Below are 20,301 nucleotides of genomic sequence, written 5' to 3' on the forward strand. Positions count from 1 at the left end.
CACCAGAGACTGGCACATTGTAACTGACTATACTTTAATTTTTTTGAAGTTTAAATGAAGCTAATAAGCCATTCATTAAGATCTTTATCCTCTTATCTTTAAAACAGACACCTTAATGTTGACCTGAAGGCCAGGTTTGAACACTTTACTCCTTGGAGTTCTTTGTAGGAGCATGGTCTTGCAGGGCAACCCAGCCTCTAACTTGCAGCCTGGCCCACTATCCTTCCCGCCACTGCCTCTGCCCCTACCCAGAGATGGAGTCTCACACATGTGACACTCTGATCTCTGCATCTGAGTTCTTTCCACATCCAGTCCCCATAAGCAGCTGCCCCTTGGCCACCCCACAGGCACCACAAGCAGCATTGTCCACCCTTGGGGACACTGACCCAAAGGAAGAGGCCCGCACAGGCCCTAGAAGTAGGGAATTCCAGGGTGACAAGGGTAGAGGGGTCACCTGTGGACATGTCTTCCTGACCCCAAGAAGGGCATAGACTCCTTGTTTTATGGGTCCCTAACTGGGTCCCCTATAGCACAGGACACAAGATAGTCACCCCTCTTACCCACGTATAAGTTGGAGCTGGGAGCACTTATCTACTTTCTCTTTATTCAACTTTGCGTCATTTATTATATAGTCTTATTCTGTTTCCTGAGTTTAGATCATGTTTCTCTACTCAACTGTAATTTCCCCCAGGGTAGGCCTGGCTCTTTTGTATTTGTACCTGCACCTGCAGTGTGACAGATGGAGGGACTGATGCACTGATTGACTTGTCATTGCCAGGCAATCTGCCATGTGGCTTGAAATCATGGAAGTTTCCCAGGTGGCTTTGTGAAGATAATCCTTCCCTGACTCCTCCCGATGGATTCATTTATTCTCATGCCCTTTTCCTTATTTTCTCATCTGGTCCCTGACTATGGCTTCCCTCCTCCCAGCTTTCCCCATCTGGGTGTTATAGTTTAGGGAGTGCTTCTTCTGTTGTGCTAATCTGTCAGCTAACAGAGTTAAGTAATCATTTCAACAACAACAGTACTTGGTGTGTCATTCTTTTCAACTTTCTTAAGTATTTTCACATTAGTTATTTCTGTATGTGTTTACAACAGCCCTGCGAGGTAGGGAATGCTCCTGTGAGCCCTGTCTGGAAGTCTGAAATAACAAAACACTTATTCAAGCTCACAGGATTAGTGGATAGGAGAGGCAGAATTGAAGCTCTGGTCTTCTGCCTTCTAGAGTTTTCCTCCCTAAACCAAGTGATGACTCGAGAGAGCACATCAGCTTCCTGAATTTGAAATACTACCAAATGTAGCCATCACTGGCCCAGTGGACCAGTGATTGTGCAAATATTAAAAGTCCAAATGAACAGCTGTTTCTGAGCCTACCAATGATGATACATGACCAAGGGAAGAGATGATGGTTGTATGTGTATGTATGTGTATGTGTCTGTGTATATGTGTGGCACTGGGTTTTTATGCATGTGCTCTGTGTGTCCTTGCGGGATTAAACCTTCTTCCACATGGAGTGACTGTACACTGCATTTTTCTTCCTCAGCACATTAAAAAAAAAAAAAAAAAAAAAGACATTCAGTGTTCCAGCCATTTGAAGTGTGCCTTATCCTCCTATAAATATTTATACCAACTTAATTCAAAATTCCAAATCACATTTTGATTTTGAATTTCAGTAGGAATTAGCTTTGCCCAAATCTTAATATCTTGAAACGTAAGTAACAGACATGCAAGTTTTTTTTTTTTTTTTTTTTTTTCCAAGATGAAGAGTAACCGCTTCCTCTGGTGCTGAGATCTGTGGGCAGCTCAGCTTAATTGCTTCAAAACCAAACTTCGTCAAAAACACAGAAAACAAACTGGCGATTACCAAGTGGGAGAAGGAAGGAGGGGAGGAACAAATTAAGGGTATGGGTTAACAAATACATACTACGATGTATAAAATAGATCAGCAACAAGGATATACTTTACAACACAAGAAATTCTAGCTATTATCTTATAATAACTTATAATGGAGTATAAAATACTCCAAAAATACTCAATCACTATGCTGTACACCTGAAGCTAATATAATGTTGTAAATCAACAATACTTCAATAAGTAAGTAAACCATATATGTCAATTAAGTAAGTAAGTAGATAGAACAGGTCGAGCGCTGCGTAAATAAATAAAGTAAATAAATAAGTAAATAAACCAACTTCTGATAAACTGCTCTGCACCTTGTGATGCAATAACCTGTCTGAGGTGACAAAACTGCATTAAAAATGTAGTAGTTTTCATATTCTTTGGATGTGTACCCAGGAATGGGATTGCTGGATCATACAGTAATTTTATTTTTATTTTTTTGAGGAGCCTTCATACTGTTTTCCATAGTGGCTGCACCAATTTACATTCCCACCAACAGTGCACAAGGGTTTTTCTCCACATCTTCTTCAGCACTTGGAATTTCTTGCCTTTTGGTGATACCCGTTCTAATGATTTGCATTTCGCTGATGATTAGTGATGTTGAGCATCTTTCCATGTGCCTGTTGGCCATCTGTACATCTTATTTGGGAAATGTCTATTCAAGTCCTCTGCCCATTTTTGAATCACATTGTTTTGTTTTTTTTTAAATATTGATTTGTATGAGTTCTTTATATATTTTGGATATTAACCCCTTACTGGATATATGATTTGCAACTATTGTCTCTCATTTGGTAGCTTTTCATTTCATTTTGTTGGTGCTTTGCTGTGCAGAAGTTTTTTAGTTTGATGTAGTCACTCTTGTTTATTTTTGCTTTTGCTTCTCTTGTCTAAGGAAATATAGCCAAAAATAATATTGCTAACATTGATGTCAAAGAGTAGCCCTGCCTATGTTTTCTGCTGAGTTTTAAGGTTTCATTCTTACATGTAAGTCTTCTATCAATTTTGAGTTGATTTTTGTGTGTAGTGCAAGGCAGTGGTCTAGTTTCTTTGAAAGATACATACACAGCCCACTATGTTCATCACAGCATTGTTTACGATAGCCAAGATATGGAAACAACCTAAGTGTCCATTGCCGATAAGTGAATAAAGAAGACGTGGTATATACATATACAAAGGAATACTACTCAGTCGTAAAAAAGATGAAACCCTGTGATTTGAGACACATGGATGAACCTTGAAGGTATTATGCTAAGTGAAATAAGTCAGACAGAGAAATACAGATGCCATATGATTTCACTCATATATAGAAAATAAATAAATAAATATATAAATCAAATCAAACAAAAACAAACCCACAGACAGAGAATAGAGTAGTGGTTACCAGAAGGGAATAGGGAGGGATAGAGCAAAATGGGTAAAAGGATTCAATTATATGGTGATGAATGGAAACTAAACTTTTGGTGGTAAGCATGCTGTAGTTTATACAGAAGTCAAAATAGAATATTGTACACATGAAACTTATATAATGTTGTAAACCAATAAAAATTAATTAATTAAAATTTTATAAGGGAAATGTGGTTTCTCCATTTTCAAAGGTAACCCCAAAGGTCACCATGGGATCAGTCTTCCAAAAGATTGCTGTGATTGGGTATCACCCTGAAGAATAATCTCTCAGAGGATGGATAGAAGTGATTTCCTCCATAGTGACACAAAAATGTACGAGGTCTAGAAACACAGCCTGGACTTCTGAAATGTAAATACATCTCATTTGAACACAGAGGGTGAGATGAGGGGAGCTTCCAGAGACAAAAATAAGTGTGGAACAAGTGAAAACAAGAAGGCAGAAAATCATAAAGTATTCTGGGAAGACAAGTTGTCCATGGTAACTAGAGATACTACTAATAACACTGTGTAAAGGTACAGTGAGAAATGAGGCAGGACAGACAGGGGACAACTCAGGACCAGCAGTGGAGGGCAGGAAGGACAGGGCAGATGGCAGCCCTGGCTCTAGTGCCAAATTGAACATTTGATTTTAACCAGTAGAAAATAACCCAATTTAGGGAAGCGAACTCTTGCAAGAGTCGGAGAGGTAAATTGGAAGAGAAACTAGATACAGAAAGATATGCTAATGAGACATTAAAATACCCCCCTTCAACTGTGTTGGACAACACTACAGCAGTGGCCATGTGTTGAGACAGAAAGGGACATATGTAAAAAGGGAGTAAAAAGCTGTCACATGGAAGAGGTGTGGGACTTACTTTGGGTTGCTCCACAGAGCAAAATCAGGACCAATGAATAGAAATGACAGGAAGGCATGTCATGGGGCATCCGTGTTAAGACAATTTGGGGAATAATTACTGCTGAGAAGCAATGGTATAGGCTGCTTTGTGAAGTATGAGCTCTCTGACATCGGTGGGACCTCAGGCACTGACAAGATTTTGATGCTTTAATACATTTGTCAGAGAGCTTGTGGGTGCATGATTCAATATCTATGTTTACTTTACGTAAACTTTAGAATTATTTTGTCACATTTTCCCCTTTATAATTCTGACAGTCTTCAGGATTAGTTACAAGTAAAAGAGAAGGTGGGTAGTGGAAGAAATACCAAAAAAGAGAAAAAGAACTCTCATTTACTAAGAACGTATAGGAGATAAGTCATGGCACTAAACATTTTGCACACATCGTGATTATCTGAAAAGGAACAAATGAAGCCAAGAATATTCACAGTTTGAAAACCACTTTGAGTTATTATTTGCTTTTCTGATACCCAAAGAAGATCCTTAGTCCCCCTGAATATATCCCAGCCAGGGCTCTGGTTGTATCTCTGCTACCTTCATGAAGTTGGAAGTGACATAGATGGTGTGATTGGGGCATATTGGAGTGGAACATCGAAAAGCAAGCCAAGATGCCCTTGGACATTTTGCCTAGAAGAAGAGGGTCTCAATAGAAAAGAGAAATAATAACATGGAGGCAAAGGGAAACTAATAGAATTGAAATTCTTATTATTTTGAATGATATTAAGCTTTTATCAAGCTCTTATAAGAGCCAGGTATTATGTTAAGCACTTTAAATGAATAATCTTATTTGTTTCTCATGATCTCCTGTGAGGAGGGCTCTAACATAATCCTCGCCTTACAGATATATAAACTGAGGTTCAGAGAGCTTAGACAGTCTCTCAAGGTCATGCAACTTGCAAATGCTTGCAAAATCCATTACTCCCAATTCAAATGAGATAATAACTGAGAAGTCAAATGGAATGTGGACAGGGACACTGAATTCCTAATTCAGTTATCAAGTATTGCATTCACGATCATCACAACTGACAGCTCTGAGCCAGTGTTGTTCCCTCTGTGCTGGGGGTATAGAGGCCTTACGTGGGTGATCTAGGGCAACACTTCTCACCCCCAGTCTGGAATGATGCCCTGCTCTAATAATAGCAGCCACACCAGTAGAGAAGTGATTCATTTGGTACCAAGAGTCCCAGGTTAAAATGCAGGTTCTCCAGAAGGGGTAGTGCAATAAATGTGGATGAACATTCCAATCTGAGTTAACTGATTTGAGTTTGATTGTCAGAGGAAAGAGAGAAGACTGAGGAAAAATGGGGAGATTGAAGGAGAAGGAGAAGAGGACAAAATCATCAATGGGTTACATTCCTGGAAGCCTTTTCTGAACCCTCGTGCCTGGGGGGAGGCACCAGCCCCATGCTCCCATGATGACATGTGGTCCCCCCATCACAGCACTTGCACGCCGGATTGTGATGCATTATCCACTGACTGAATTCTCAGCAGACTTGAGCTACTGAGAATTTAGCATGACTAAGGAGAGCAAGGACTGGGTCTATGTTGCTCATTGCTGCACCCTCAGCGTCCCAGAACCAACCCACAGTAAATGCTCAGAAGGAATTTGACAGATGGATGCAGGAATGAATGAGTGCACGTGCTGACCGGCTGACTATAAGGTTCCATCTCAGTATTACCTCTTAAGCAGTCCTTACCGAGGATGTTTGTGTCTTTGTGTTGTTCCCACTTCAATGATTAGATATTTGTGGATTTTTGTAGTCTTGTGTCAACCATTTACCAAAACCCCTTCTTCCTTTTAGCCCCTTCTGGAAGAGTTCCACCTTATAGGAACTAAAATTCACAACAGAACCATCTGACCTCTTTACGGACATGTACTAGCCACTGTAGGTTGGTTGTAGTAGAAAAAGTAGTTGCTGGTGTCAAAAGACCTGAATCCTGTAAATACTAGTAAATACAAGTGTCTAAAGCATTTCCTCCCTGAGCCTCATTTATCGGCAGTAAAACTAAAATAGTAATAGGTGTGTGGTGAGAATTACATGAAATTACTTCTGTAAAGCATCTGGAACCTTGTAGGTACTTGGTGAATGCTAGTATGCTCCCCTGTTCCCGCTGAGTAAGAAAGTCAATTAAAAAAAAAAATAGAGTTATCTTGTCAAGACTTAGAGTTCTGTCTTTACCAGAGCTGGGAGGCCCTTAGAGGTTAGAACCCAGTCCCATCACTTTAGAGATGAGAAAGACATGCAGAGACAAGCAGCCGCTGGCTCAGTGTTGCACCAGTGACTGCCAAGGCCAGCAAAACCAGCCCCTTTTCACACCAGCACTGTCCGGTTAGTCCCTTTAAGCTACGCTTGGAATTGCCACGGAGGGAAGCTGCATTTACAGACGGCCCCTTCCAGGTTTCCAGGGGCATTTGTCCTGTATTAATGCCAGCCTCCCAGTGGAATTGGCTTGAACTTCCTTCCTCACTCAAATTGACTTCAAGAGGTAAACCAGATGAGCACCTTCTAGAAGCTGGATTGACCAGGCAGTTTCCTCTCTTAGCCCTTCAGCTGACAAAGATGTTTATAAACTTCTGTATGTATAAAGCTGCCTGAGATGGAGGGGTGAGGGGTGGTGGGGTGTTGGAAGGTGGCGTTGTCAGGGGAAACAGCAGGTAATAGACTCTCCTGGGACATGCTGAGCAGAGAGCACCAGCTGCCACTGGGCTCAGAATCATCCATAATATGACAAGGTCTTTTCCCAAACATGGCCTGGCATAGGATTGTGGGTATTTCATGGAATTTCTACCCATATGGTCCAGTCGCTTTTTTTTTTTTTCCAGAAATGAGAGACTGAGATCTAACAAGAGGAAGAGACTTGCTCAAAGCCACATAAAAAATGAAGAGGGACAGAATATCAGAGGCAGACTGGCACATAAACCTGTAGCTGCCACTCACATGTGTTAAAATCTCCCACCCATTGTGGTTGTGAATTTATCCATTTCTCCTAGTACTTATGCTAGGTTTTGCTTTGTACCTAGTAAAGCTGTGTTATGCAGTTCAAATAAGTTATAACTTTGTGTGATTTTATAGAGGCTCTTGATTCCTAATACTGGACACTAGGATATTAGATGTTCCTAATTTTTGCCTTAATGTCTATTTGTCTGATGTTAACATAGTTACCTCTTGTTTGTAATATCTTCTTCTGTCCCTTTACTTTCAATTTTTCTGTGTCCTTATGTTTTGCGTGTCTTTTTCATAAAGAGCATTTAGCTGGATATTTCATCATTGTTGTTGCTTAAAATATAATCTTACCATCCCTGCCTTCTAGTGAGTGAATTAATCTCTTTACATTTGTTGTGATTATAAACATGTTTTGATTTATTTCCACCTTCTTATTTTCCTAAAACATATGTTATATTTTTTATTTCTACAAATGAATGTATTAACATATATGTAAATAACTAGACATATTGATAATTTATAATACATGACTCTAATACCCATCTTGTGAACTAGAATATTATTAAGCTATAGAAGCCATCTTTGCTTCCCTCTCATAGGCGGTCTGTATGAATTCCTAAACAGTAGATTATTTAGTTTTGCTTGATTTTCACCTTTATAGAAATGGCTGCATTTTGTTTTCATAATTAGTTTAACATTTTTGCTCAACATTTTATTTCCAAGATTTATCTATTTTCCTATATGTAGCTGTGTTTTATTAGTTTAACTGCTGCGTATTATCTCATGTGTACTTCATGATTCATTCATCCATTCTCTTACTTGTCATCGCTTAGGTGATTCCCAGTTTTTTGCTGCTATGAAATTCTTGTGTATGATTCCTGAGGCCCAAGTAGAAGAGGGCACATATCTAGGGCATACATATTAAAGTGAGATTAACTTGGGTTTGCACATGTTCAACCTTACAAAAGAATGTCTATGTGATAACTGTTTTCTAAAGGAGGTGTAACAATTTTCATACCCACCAGCAGTACATAAGTGTTCCTGTTGTCCACATCCCATCAGCATGTGGTGTTGTCAGACTTCTTTAGTTCTTGCCTAGTTAGTAAATGAAAAATACTATCTTGCTGTGGTCTTAATTTGCACTTCCCTGAGAGAGAAGACAGTTGTTTCAAGAGAAGGGAGTGATCAGCAGTGCAGAATGCTGCTTCCAAATATAATGGTCTAATGGGCCACCCCTCTAAAAAATGCCTGCATTTTAATATGGGACAATGCTTTGACTCAAAGGAATGAATCTTAAATAGTGTACAATCAGCCGTATCTTAGGCCAGTGAAACAAGGGGCAGCTGGGAAAAGGAGCAGGCTCACAGCAACCCCACATCTGGGTGAACAACCACACTGCTTTGCCAGGAACTCAGGGGTTTTCCCTGAATGCAGGACTTTTTGTTTTAAATCCCAGGCATACCAAGACAAGTTGGTCACCTACTCATACTGCACAGGGAGATTCTTCCCGGCTCTATTAGTGCTAAAACATTTTATTCTCATGCAAGAAGGCTAACCCTCATGCACACACACCCCAAATTGGCCTGGCCTCTGTATGGCAGAGGGCAGCCTAACATAGGCTACAGTCTGAAGCCACCTTCTCGCCTGAAAATATTGCTTGTTATGAGTGAATAAGGTGAATGAAATAATTTTATTTCTCATTCTAAAAGAGAAATCTGGAAAAAAAATTAATAAATAAAAAAGAGAAATGTGAATCACATGGCATTTTTTTGGTCAGTGCATTACTCAGCAGCTATTAAAAAAAAAAAAAAAATCCGTATTTCCCCAGGCTGGGGAATTGTGATGATTCAAAAAGACATCTCAAAACTGACACAGGCTGCAGGGCCAGTCCACCCAGGAGAATCAGTCACATTATGTAGAGCGTGTCACTGGGACATGAAGTTTGAGCTCTGCCTCCCCCACGAGGCTGAGTACACCCACGCACACCCTGATGGATGCCTGTGTCTAAAAGCAGGCTCAACAGGGCTCTTGCTAGAGGCTGGAGCTTCAGGGAACCCAAAAGACAAAAACCCCCATTGTCAATTCTTCTCCTTTGCAACAAGTTGTAACAGCGCCAGCCAACACTTGTGTTGCTCACTTCTCACCTTGCAGAGAAGCTTGGTTCTCCTGATGAGCTGGGCTGGCGTTCAACAGAAACACACAAGCACAGCCACACCAGGTGTGAAAAGATTTTGACATTTCTTTCCTGTTGATAGATGATAGGACAACATAACTGTTTTTTTTTTTTTTTAAAAAAAAAAGACACTAATTAATAGTTTAAATTCTAATATATGTGGTTTATCTCAGACACTATGCATGCTATATAATTCCAAGACATGTTTTTGGTTTGGACAAAACCCAGAATTGGAGGGATGGTGCAGGTGTCCCTTATTTCAAAGCCCTTGGGTAGGAAAGGGCCTCAAAGATGAGCTGAGGAGAATGTGTTCTGTACGTGCTGCACCCTGCACAGCAGAAATGGTCCTGCAGGTGGGTCTGGGGAGCCTTCTTTATCTGGCCATATGTCTCTTGGTGAGAGGCAGCCATTCCTATGTGAGGCTGTGGGAAAGGAATCTGCCCAGAATTCCATTAAAAGGAAGTGGCAGAGAAGTCCTTTTTCCATCCCCCCATCTTCCTCAGTGACTGGTCTCCAGACAGCGGAGCCTCATGTCAGCCTGCCATCTGCACAGGTTGACTGCTCCCTCCTCCCAGACCAGCCCCAGTGGGTGCCCACCCGACTCCAGGCAGGGAAAACCCCAAGGTGCACCCTCACCCGTGAGCAACAACCATGCCCTTTACTATCTCTTGTTTCTTTATCTTTTCTGCCTTGGTCCAATTTAGTAACTGGGCTCAAACCAATTACTGCCTTATCAGCCAACACCAGCATCACTTGTGGCCCCCTTGTCACACCCTCTCCGTCAAAGGGGATGATGCAGGCTCCAAGCCCTGGTGACCAGTATCAGCCAGTCAACAACCTGCTCCTCAGTTTCCTCCTCTTGGAAATAAAGTCACCCTCTGAGACTTTCACTGGGGGCTTCCCACACAGAGAATGCCAAAGCTGCCTTTGTATCAGGAGCTTGTCTGTGAAAGCGACACTGCCCAGTTTGGGGACACCTAAAACTCCAGTCAGGGTGATCCCAGAGGTGGGGCTGGACTGTGATTGTAAGTGGAAAAGAAATCAATGTGATTATAGCTCATCTGGAGGGTGGCTACAGGCAAAGTAAAAAAAAAAAAAAAAAAGATTGCCCAGATTCTCAGGTGTTTCCAAACACCCAGTCTGTGTACTTGTGCTTAGTGAGTTTTTCTTCAATTAAAGGTCTGCTTTTTATGCTGAAATTAAGTCCGCCCTTCTTTTCTGTCATTAAAATGTAGTTTCCCAAATGCAGTGATGGTGACAATTGTCAGTAGTTTAGTTTAGCTCAGGTTCATTTTTTAATGTCCTTTCTTGGCACAGTAAGAGACTAGAAAAAACCCTACAGTGGTCCCCAAATTTTGTTTAATTTTTTCTATGAAATGCAGAAATCTGGGAACCACAGATCTTGAGGATTTGAACAAAAGAGTCCTGAAGCTGGCCTCACCCTGCTAAGCCATCTTCAGGACACTAACTGTGTGCCAGGCACTGTGTGAGGACAAGTGTCCCCTCAGAAGGAGAGGTGTCCATCCCCCTGACAAGCAGATCCTCACTGTGGACGGGGGTGCCCCTGCCTTTTAGTCTCTCAGAGTCATGGAGGCCCCGTGTTCAGCCAGCCAACCCCCCTGGTGCTGAATCTGGTTACATGATCCAGTTTACTCAGCGGTCATATTTCTCCATTAAAATGGTTTACAAATCAGATTCCTGACAGTGTGGTCAGCGCGTCTGTGCCTGTGAGGCTGTGCATGCTGTAAGATGGGGGTTCTGGGGCTCAAAGACTGAGGCCAGCCCCTGAGCTGGAGAAAACTCTCTAAGGAAAATGCCCTGAGAGGGTCTCTCGTTGCCTGGCCCAGCCAGCCACCCCCTGAGGCACCTGTGAACACCACAGACACCCGCTTTCTTTCAAACTACAGCAAAATTCACTAGCGAATCTGTCTCTAGGGAGGGACTTGGGTGCCTGCCCTAAATGCCATTAAGGACTGCAACGGTTTAAAGCTGGCGAATTTGGATTCCCTCTCAGAGCACTGTTGTTTTTTTCTTTTTTAAACATATAGAAGGATCCACCTGCCTCAGAATCACTGAGGCACTGGTTAAAATTCATGTTTCCAGACCTTACCTCAGAATCTCTACAGAGTAGGATTCAGGAATCAGTATTTTAAAAATAGGCCCATGGTGATTTTTTTTTTTAACATTCTGTTTGAGAATAGCTTCCATGAAGAAGGAAGACAACAAATGGGTTTCAATATGATGGGAAAACCTTTGGTCTTTCTGCTTTTAGACCCAGGAAACTGTATTCTTATCTTCAAAAATACTTGTTGCTATCATCAAGTTGGCACCAAAACAGGTTTTCACTAGAGGACTGTACTCAGAGAGCCCAGCACACACTAGGGTGGCCTTACTTTGGGCAGCTATGACAAAGTGCCGTAGGCTGGCTGGCTAACACAACGGACATTTATTTCTCACAGTTCTGAAGGCTGGTAAGTCCAAGATGCTGGTCCATCCTATTCCTGGTGAGAACCCTCTTCCTGGTTTGCAGAAGGACATCTTGCTGTATCCTCAGTGGTGGAGACAGAGATATCATTTCTCTAGTCTTTATTGTGTGTGGAGGGGTAGTTAGGTTTATTTATTTATTTTTAGAGGAGGTACTGGGGATTGAACCCGTGACCTTGTGTATGCTAAGCATGCTCTCTGCCACTTGAGCTACACCCTTCCCCCATTTCTCTGCTCTTATAAGAGCATTACTGTCATCATGAAGGCTCCATTCTCATGACCTAATTACCTCCCAAAAGCCCCCACCTCCTGATACCATCCCATTTAGGGGCTTAGAATTTCAGCAGGTCAATTTGGGGAACACAAACATTCAGTCCCTAACAGAGGTCTGTCTTGGAGAGTCATGGTGAAGAACAAAGGAGTCTTCAGGTCAGTCCTTTGCTGGTCCCCTTCCCACTCCTGATTTTCTTGTACTGGAGAGAAGGGAAATACAGGAGTGGCCTGTGCCGTCCATCAGCCCATGTTCCCCCCATGTGGATGCTGGTATCCTCAGGACTCCGCTTGTCACAGATTCAGCAGAGAACCAGCACCACTCATGTGACTGGGTGGACCAAGAGGGGTTACAAGAATCACAATGAGGAAGGATATGTGATTTGATAGAAATGAGGGTGCTAAAAAGTCTACTTAAACTTTCAAGGCTACATTTATCCTTTTCTCTGTGGTACCCTGGGGCCTCTTAGGGCACCAAATGGGACATCATTTCTATAGTATGAAGGCACAATGATAGAGTGGTATAAGAAATAAAGATCAGGATTAAAATCCTAACTCAAACCACATCACTCAGTGAACATCTTTGAACCTCAAATTAAATTGCAAAATTGAGGTGATGAAACCCAATTTTACCAGAGTTGGTTAAACAGGGTAACACGTGGTAATCTCCTGGACTGCAGTTGGTGTTAAATCAAGGGTATCTCAATGCGTGTGTTTACCCAGGCATTGTTCCCAGGGTTTTCTATGGTTTCCATCACCCATCCCCAACCTCAGCTGTCTCACCTTATATCTTCTCTTTATATTTTCTCCCCTCTTACACCCAGATCTCTCAGGAATGCTAGCAAAAGCCAGGAAGCCAGGCTAATCGTGGCCATATTAATTCATGCTACTAGGCAATCTTTCAGCATTTTTTACTGATGTTATCAGCTACCTTCCTGTGGCCTCAGATCTCTAATCCTGCCCTGCATCCTTGACTCAATTTTGTCCCCATCCTGACACTGAAATTGCTTATGACTGACCTCATCATTGTCAAATCCAGAACTGTTGTCAGTTCTTTTCCAATGTCGTAAGAGTATAAGAGAAAGCAAAGTAAGGGAAGGCAGAAAAGTCCATTTCCTGAGCAGCTACTATGTTCTAAGCACTAATCTAGGCACCAGTTAACTAGTAAGAATGGGGGTTGAAGATGATATAGTACAAGAGCTTTAAGTGTCATGTTAAAGAGTTTATGCTTAATCTGATAGTCAGTTGAAAGCCTAAACAGGGAGGTCATTTGTATCAATCATTAGAGCTGAGTTAGTAGAAAACTTAATCTGTGGTTGATAACATAAGGAAAAGAAAAATACCCATGGTCCTTGCTTTCGAAGAACTTGCAGCTAACTTGGAATACAACACTAATGTGTGTGAAATGCAGAACCATACAAGGCATCAAGTAATCAAAAACTAAGTAGATGTTAAGAGGTCTGGGAGATCAGAGGAACAGGAGAGATTATGGAGACCAGACAGGTCCAGAGAAGCTCCCAGCAGCAAGAGCTGGGACTTGAAGAAGGGTAGCAGTTGGGTTGGTGCCAGAAGAAGGGAGAGCATCACCATGGCATTAATAAGACCAGTGAAGGTGTGGTGTTGGTCTGCAGTACTTTCCTCTGTAGGAGTTGTAACTCAGCCTCTTCTCTTTGCAGTACAATGGAACAGAAGTGGGCACATTTTAACAGGCCAAGTAGTAAATATTTTCAGTTTTGCAGGCCCTATGGTCTCTGTCACAACTATTGTCCCCAGCCACAGAAGCATGGAAAGTAGCTACTGACAATAACTTAAATGAATGGGTATGGCTGTGTTCCAAGAAAATGTTATTTATGGACAATGACATTTGAATTTCATATAATCTTTAAAAAAAAAAAAAGTCCTATGTTGCATACAACTGATGTACTTTTTAAATTTTTTTAAAATTTCTTAAATGAACTTAATTTTTTTTAGAGCAGTTTCAGGTTCACAGCAGAACTGAGCAGAAAATACAGAGAGTTCACACATAGCCCTCCCCACCCACACATACATACTCCCCTACCCTCACCATCCCTTATCAGTGTGGCGTCTTTGTTACAATCGATAAACCAACATGGGCACATTGTTATCAACCAAAGTCCATAGTTTACATTAGGGTTCACTCTTGATGTTGTGCATCCTGTGGGGTTTGACAAATGCATAACCAAACGTAGCCACCACTGTAGTATCATACAGAATAATTTCATTGTCCTAAAAATCCCTTGTGCTCCATCTTGACTTTCATATAATCTTTACATGCCCTGAAATAATGTTCTTCTTTTGATTTCTTCAACCATTTAAAAATGGAAAAATCAATCTTAAGTCACAAACCATTTGAAAACAGGCGGTGAGCAATTTTACCCGTGAGTAGTAGTTTGCTGGTCCCTGTAGTGGAGGGAAAAATTGTGATCCCCATGGAATCAAGAGACCTGGGACCACATCTGGACCTCCACCCCACTCAGCAAATGCACAGCCATGCCTAAGTTTTTAGCTCTCTGTGTCTCAGCTTTCTCACCTGCAAACTGGAGATAAAGTGGAAGCAGCCTCTGTCTTCTCTGGTGGTTGTGAGGATTAAGTCGTGGTTTCTAATACCATTCTCCAACAGTAGGAACCAGGGCTGCCTGGGGAAATGGCTGATTTGAGGACCAGGGCCAATGAGTATACAAAGATGAGCTTGGAGCATCTTGTATTTCCGGAAAGGAAGAAAGTGCTCAGAACACACATACAAACACACACACGCATACACAATGTTGGAGGTATGTCAAGAGAGACAGGAGGCAATTGTAAGAGCTCCCAATAGCCAAAGCTGGAGCAATTAAGGCAAAAAAAAAAAAAATAGTATTGGACTATAACCCAAAATATATACTAAATGTATGTGAGTCCATATTGATACAGAGGATTGAATAAAAAAGTAAGTGAAGGAGAGTAGACAAATACACTAATGTGTCTCATATCACTCCATGCAGAAGAATCCTAAATAATTTATGCAGATACTCCATTTTCAAGGAGGGGAGCATAACCCCCTACTTGTTAAGCATGGGCTGGACATAGTGACTTTCTTCCAAAAAATGTAGTATATAAAGGGCTGGGATGGGGGAAGAGGAGCTTCATAGTAGATAAACCTGAGCAACTCCACCCTAGTCAAGTGATCTAAGTCAGCACCAACAGTGCTAAGTCATATTGATGGCAGGTACCCTTGATAGAGTGTGATGAGAATGACACTTTACCTCTGTGGTTTTCCTCCCCAAAACCCATCTCCCCCGACTAATCGTAAGAAAAAAACATCAGACAAATCCCAGCTGAGGGACACTCTACACAATACCTGACCAGGACACACTCAAAGCTCTTGACGGCATCGTAAACAAGCAAAGTCTTGTACTTTGGTTAATAATAATGTATTAACATTGGTTCATTAATTGGGACAAATGTACCATACTAATAAGATATTAATAGTAGGGGAAATTGTCCATGAAGTATACGGGCACTCTCTGTATTATCTTTGCAACTTTTCACTTTAAACCTAAAAAGATTGTAAAATAAAACGCTTATTTTTAAAAACTCTCTATAACAAATATATAATAATTTTATATATGTGTATATATATAAATATTTTAATATATTTATTTTAAATATATATATATGTAAAACATGTGGCCTCCCTTCTACATAGTTTTCTTTATTGATGTATAGTTGGTTTACAGTGTTGTGTTAGTTTCTGGTGTACAGCATAGTGATTCAGTTTTATATATATATATATATAAATATATATATATTATATATATATATAAATATATATAATATATTCTTTTTCATAGATACTGAATCTAGTCCCCTGTGTTATACATTAGGACCTTGCTGTTCATGTATTTTATATATAGTAGTTAGTATCTCCTAATCTCAAACTCCAAATTTATCCCTCCACAACTTTCCCCTTTGGTAACCATAAGTTTGTTTTCTATGTCTGAGTCCCTTTCTGTTTTGTAAATAAGTTATTTGTATCATTTTGGGGGAATTCCACAAATAAATGATATCATATGATACTTGTCTTTCTCTGTCTGACTTATTTCACTTAGTATGATCATCTCTAGGTCTATCCATGTTGCTGCAAAAGGCTAGTTCTATCATTCTTCACCCAAGGCAATGCTAATCTCCACAACACGGAAGTCTTGGATCAGTTTCTTAAGCTCTGTTGTGAACTTCATCGCCCAACTCCAAGGGGTGCTATTTACACAATAGTCTCTGTGAATGAAGTCCCAGAGTTGTGCTGAGTGCCGTGGTACATAAGTACTTTGCAGTCTTGGTGCCTGAGTTTATCACCCATAACCCAGAGATGACTGTTGGTGGACATGAAGGAAGCAGTGTATGGCAAGCGTTGAGGACAGTGCCTGGCATATACCAAACGCTGCATCAGTGTTCGCTAGTGATGTGGGGGTGGTGGCTGTTATCACTACTATTTATTTTTTTTGAGACCAGTCAGTAGTATGTGTCTCTGTAGTCCCTGTAGCCACTATAACAGTGGCTGTTTAGTCACTAAACAAAAGGCACTCCTTACACCATGTTCAACCTGGGTCCACTTTTAACCAGGATTATCACCATGTTGGAATACCATTTTAACCACGATGCCCTCTCCCCTAAGCCCCAGTTCCTTCCTAAATACAATGAATGTGGGGGCCTGAGAGCCCTTGTCAAGGGAAGGAGACAGCAGGACTGAGTCAGAGGCTTGCCTGGGGGTATCCGTCACCCTCTAAACCCACTCCCATCTACGGGTCCTGCCCATTCTGTCTTTAAGTCATATCCCAACTTGCCCATCTCTCAACAATCAAACTGTGCCTTTGATGGTTCACTAGTAAACCACTAGTTTAGATGTTGCTACAAGGTATTTCATAGAACTAAAGCAGATTATCCCCACCCTACCCCATAATATGAATGAGCTTTATTCTATCACTTGAAGTTTTCCAGAAGAGGAAGGAGTCCTGCCTCAAGAGTGTAACATCAGCTTTTACTTGCGTTTCCAGTCTGCCGGCTTGCTCTAAAGATTTCAGACTCACCGTTCCCATGACCATGTGAGTCAGTTCCTTAAAATAGATCCCTCTGTCTGGACATACACATGTAATCACATGTATCCCATTGGTGCTGTTTCTCTGGCGAACACTGTGGGCCCTGATTGGATGTCTAATATCACCCTCACCTCAAAATTAAAGCTGGATCATTCCACCCACAGCCTTCCTACCCCTCCTGCAGTGCTCACCCTGGACACCCCCAGTCTGCCCTTTATGGAAGAGAAAGCAGCAGCCTCTGATGCTACAGTAGAAGAATGAAAGTACAAAATATGGGAAAAGCCCACCCCTTCTCTTTGCAAATTGGTGGCAATCCGTGCTCTGGAGTGGCCCAGCCTAGCAGCAGTGGCTTCCAGATGTAACTAGACCAGAAGGGAAAAAGTTCAGTCTTCATTGACCTGTCACTGACTGGCGGTACACACAAAACCACCTTGTGATAGCCGGTGTGCAGCTCCCTAATGATGCTCAGTTTGATGATTTACACTGCAACACTGAAAAAGGAGAATTTAGGAAAAAGAATCAAGATCAACCATGAAGAAGGAAACAGAGTGCATCATATGCCCAGAAACCTTGCATCATTGCAGTGAAGACTCTATCCAGTAACGTTCTTGGTTTTCATTATACAAAACATTCTTCTAAACCAGACCCTTCTGGAGAGTTCAACCCAGACTTGTGTCTCTGTGGGCATCAGGAGGAGGCTATGGGTTTTCTTAGAATCCAAGTCTCAGTGGGCATTTGATTAGTGCTTCAAATGACTATGCCATCTGCCATTTGCTCCCTTGTCTTTGGAGATGGCTGGCACTCTGTCTATGGAGCGTGTATCTCTTTTACTTTAACCTGAGCACTCAACCCCTACACCTTGTGGCCTTTCTCTCGCCTTCTGAAACAGCCTACACTCTGTGCAGTATGTATCTCTCTAAATAAATCTACCTTTACTCAACTGTGACTTGCTCCTGAATTCTTTCCTGTGTGAAGCCAAGTACCCACACTTGGTGGGGGCATGTCCCAGGGGCTCAACCAAGACCTGGGACATGGCTCACCTCTCACCCCACATTTGTTTTTTTTTTGCTGTGTCAGTTACAAAGGAGGAGGGCATGAGAGTGCTGGCTACCCAATAAATTTGTGACTGACAAATTGGAAATGCCTGCTACTTATAAATTCATTGGAACTAATATTAAAAATGTAAATATTGCTTGTTGTAAACTTGGACCTATAGATTCAGTATTATAATTGAAGACACGCACACAAATAGTAGAAACTGTGACAACTTGTACACCTTATGAAAGTAGATAACATTCTTTGAGATAACATTAGTTATTTATATTGTCCTAAGGTTGTTTAAGAACATTGGCAGAACTCAGGAATGACTCCTTCCTTGGGCTAGACTTTAACTGATCTTTTTTAAAATGACATGAAAGTTTCAAGAAGTCAAGGAAAAAAATGACTACACCATCTGCCTATGGGATATCACTGCCGTTCCAAAGGAAGAAAAAGTTGTGCACATGAAGACCATCTTTACAGGGCATTACAGCAGAAGTAGGAGAAATTTTCTGGCATCTTCTCCATGTCTCTTTTTGGGTCAGGTGCTTGATGATCAGAAGCTTATGAGCTTGGGTATGCATTCAAATGATACTTCCAAACCAAGCCATTCAGTTATGCTCACACTTCTGAAGTGAGCCACATTTCTTTCAATCCTATAGTGAGTTCATTCTTGCCACAGGATCAGCTGACCAGCCTTGTGGGATCTGAGACTCTGACACTTAAGTGCATTCTTTTTAAATGCTGGAGAGGGTGTGGAGAAAAGGGCACCCTCCTACACTGTTGGTGGAAGTGCAGTTTGGTGCAGCCACTGTGGAAAACAGAATGGAGATTCCTCAAAAGACTAAAAATAGACTTGCCAAATGACCCAGGAATCCCACTCCTGGGCATGTATCCAGAAGGAACCCTAATTCAAAAAGACACCAGCACTGCAGTGTTATTTGTAGCACTATTTACAATAGCCAAGACATGGAAACAACTGAAATGTCAATTGACAGATGACTGGATAAAGACGTTGTGGTATATTTATACAATGGAATACTATTTGGCCATTAAAAATGACAACATAATGCCATTTGCAGCAACATGGATGTCCCTGGAGAATGTCATTCTAAGTGAAGTTATCCAGAAAGAGAAAGAAAAATATCATATGAGATCGCTCATATGTGGAATCTGGAAGAAGAAGAATAAGAAGGAGAAGGAGAAGGAGAGGGAGAGGGAGAGGGAGGGGGAGGGGGGAGGAATATAAAACAGAAACAGACTCACAGACATAGAATAAAAATTTGTGGTTGCCAGGGGGGAGGGGGGTGGAAAGGGACAGACTGGGAGTTTGAGATTTGTAGATACTGACAGGTATATATAGAATAGATAAACAAGTTTATACTGTAGAGCACAAGGAAATATATTCAAGATCTTGTAGTAGCTCATGGTGAAAAAGACTGACAATGAATATATGTATATTTGTGTGTGACTAAAAAATTGTGCTGTGCACCAGAAATGGACACAACACTAAACTGACTATAACTCAGTAAAATATTTTTTAAGTTGCATTCCTTTGAATCACATACAGATGAAATAGTCCAGGTTCAATAATTGCCTCACAATGAGACTAGTTTGGCTTCCAGGGGTACTGATCACAGACTGAACACCTGAAATGTAAGTAAAACTGGAGAGGAACAATCCCCAGAAGATGCAGAAGATGGGCCACCAGAGTTGTTGTTTAATCACGGTGGCAACAATTTCCAAGATATCTGATTTCTTCTAGAATCCCAATGCATCTTGGGTGATTGGTTCTCTATCAGAAGCCAGTATCATGCAACTGTGCGAAATGAGAACATTTAAAATGATGAAGACCCTGAAGGACGTGCGGACCCAGAAGGATAAGTGTCCTAGACAATGTCTGAACTTCTAGTGATTTTAGACGCCCCTTTTCTTCCTCTCAACCCTGAGAATAATTTCACACTGGTTTTGAGACACAGACTTTGTTTGGCTCTACTTCTATAAGTGCCATCAACAATGCTATTAGCCCAAACAGAAGGTGTTTTCTAAATAAGTCACTGGGAGACTTGAATCAGCAAAGCCAGACTCAAATTTAAATTTTC

General features: G+C 41.3%; 1 protein-coding gene and 1 pseudogene across 1 annotated transcript in view; both read left to right on the plus strand.

Annotated features, from left to right (window-relative positions):
• TACR1 (tachykinin receptor 1) overlaps nt 1-20,301 on the plus strand; it is a 165,603-nt gene that overhangs the window by 116,761 nt on the left and 28,541 nt on the right. The gene's annotated exons all lie outside the window — the stretch shown is intronic.
• On the plus strand, nt 18,533-20,083 carry LOC105096271 (histone-binding protein RBBP4-like; annotated as a pseudogene).

Source organism: Camelus dromedarius, chromosome 15 (assembly GCF_036321535.1).
Source record: "Camelus dromedarius isolate mCamDro1 chromosome 15, mCamDro1.pat, whole genome shotgun sequence".
NCBI lineage: Eukaryota > Metazoa > Chordata > Mammalia > Artiodactyla > Camelidae > Camelus > Camelus dromedarius.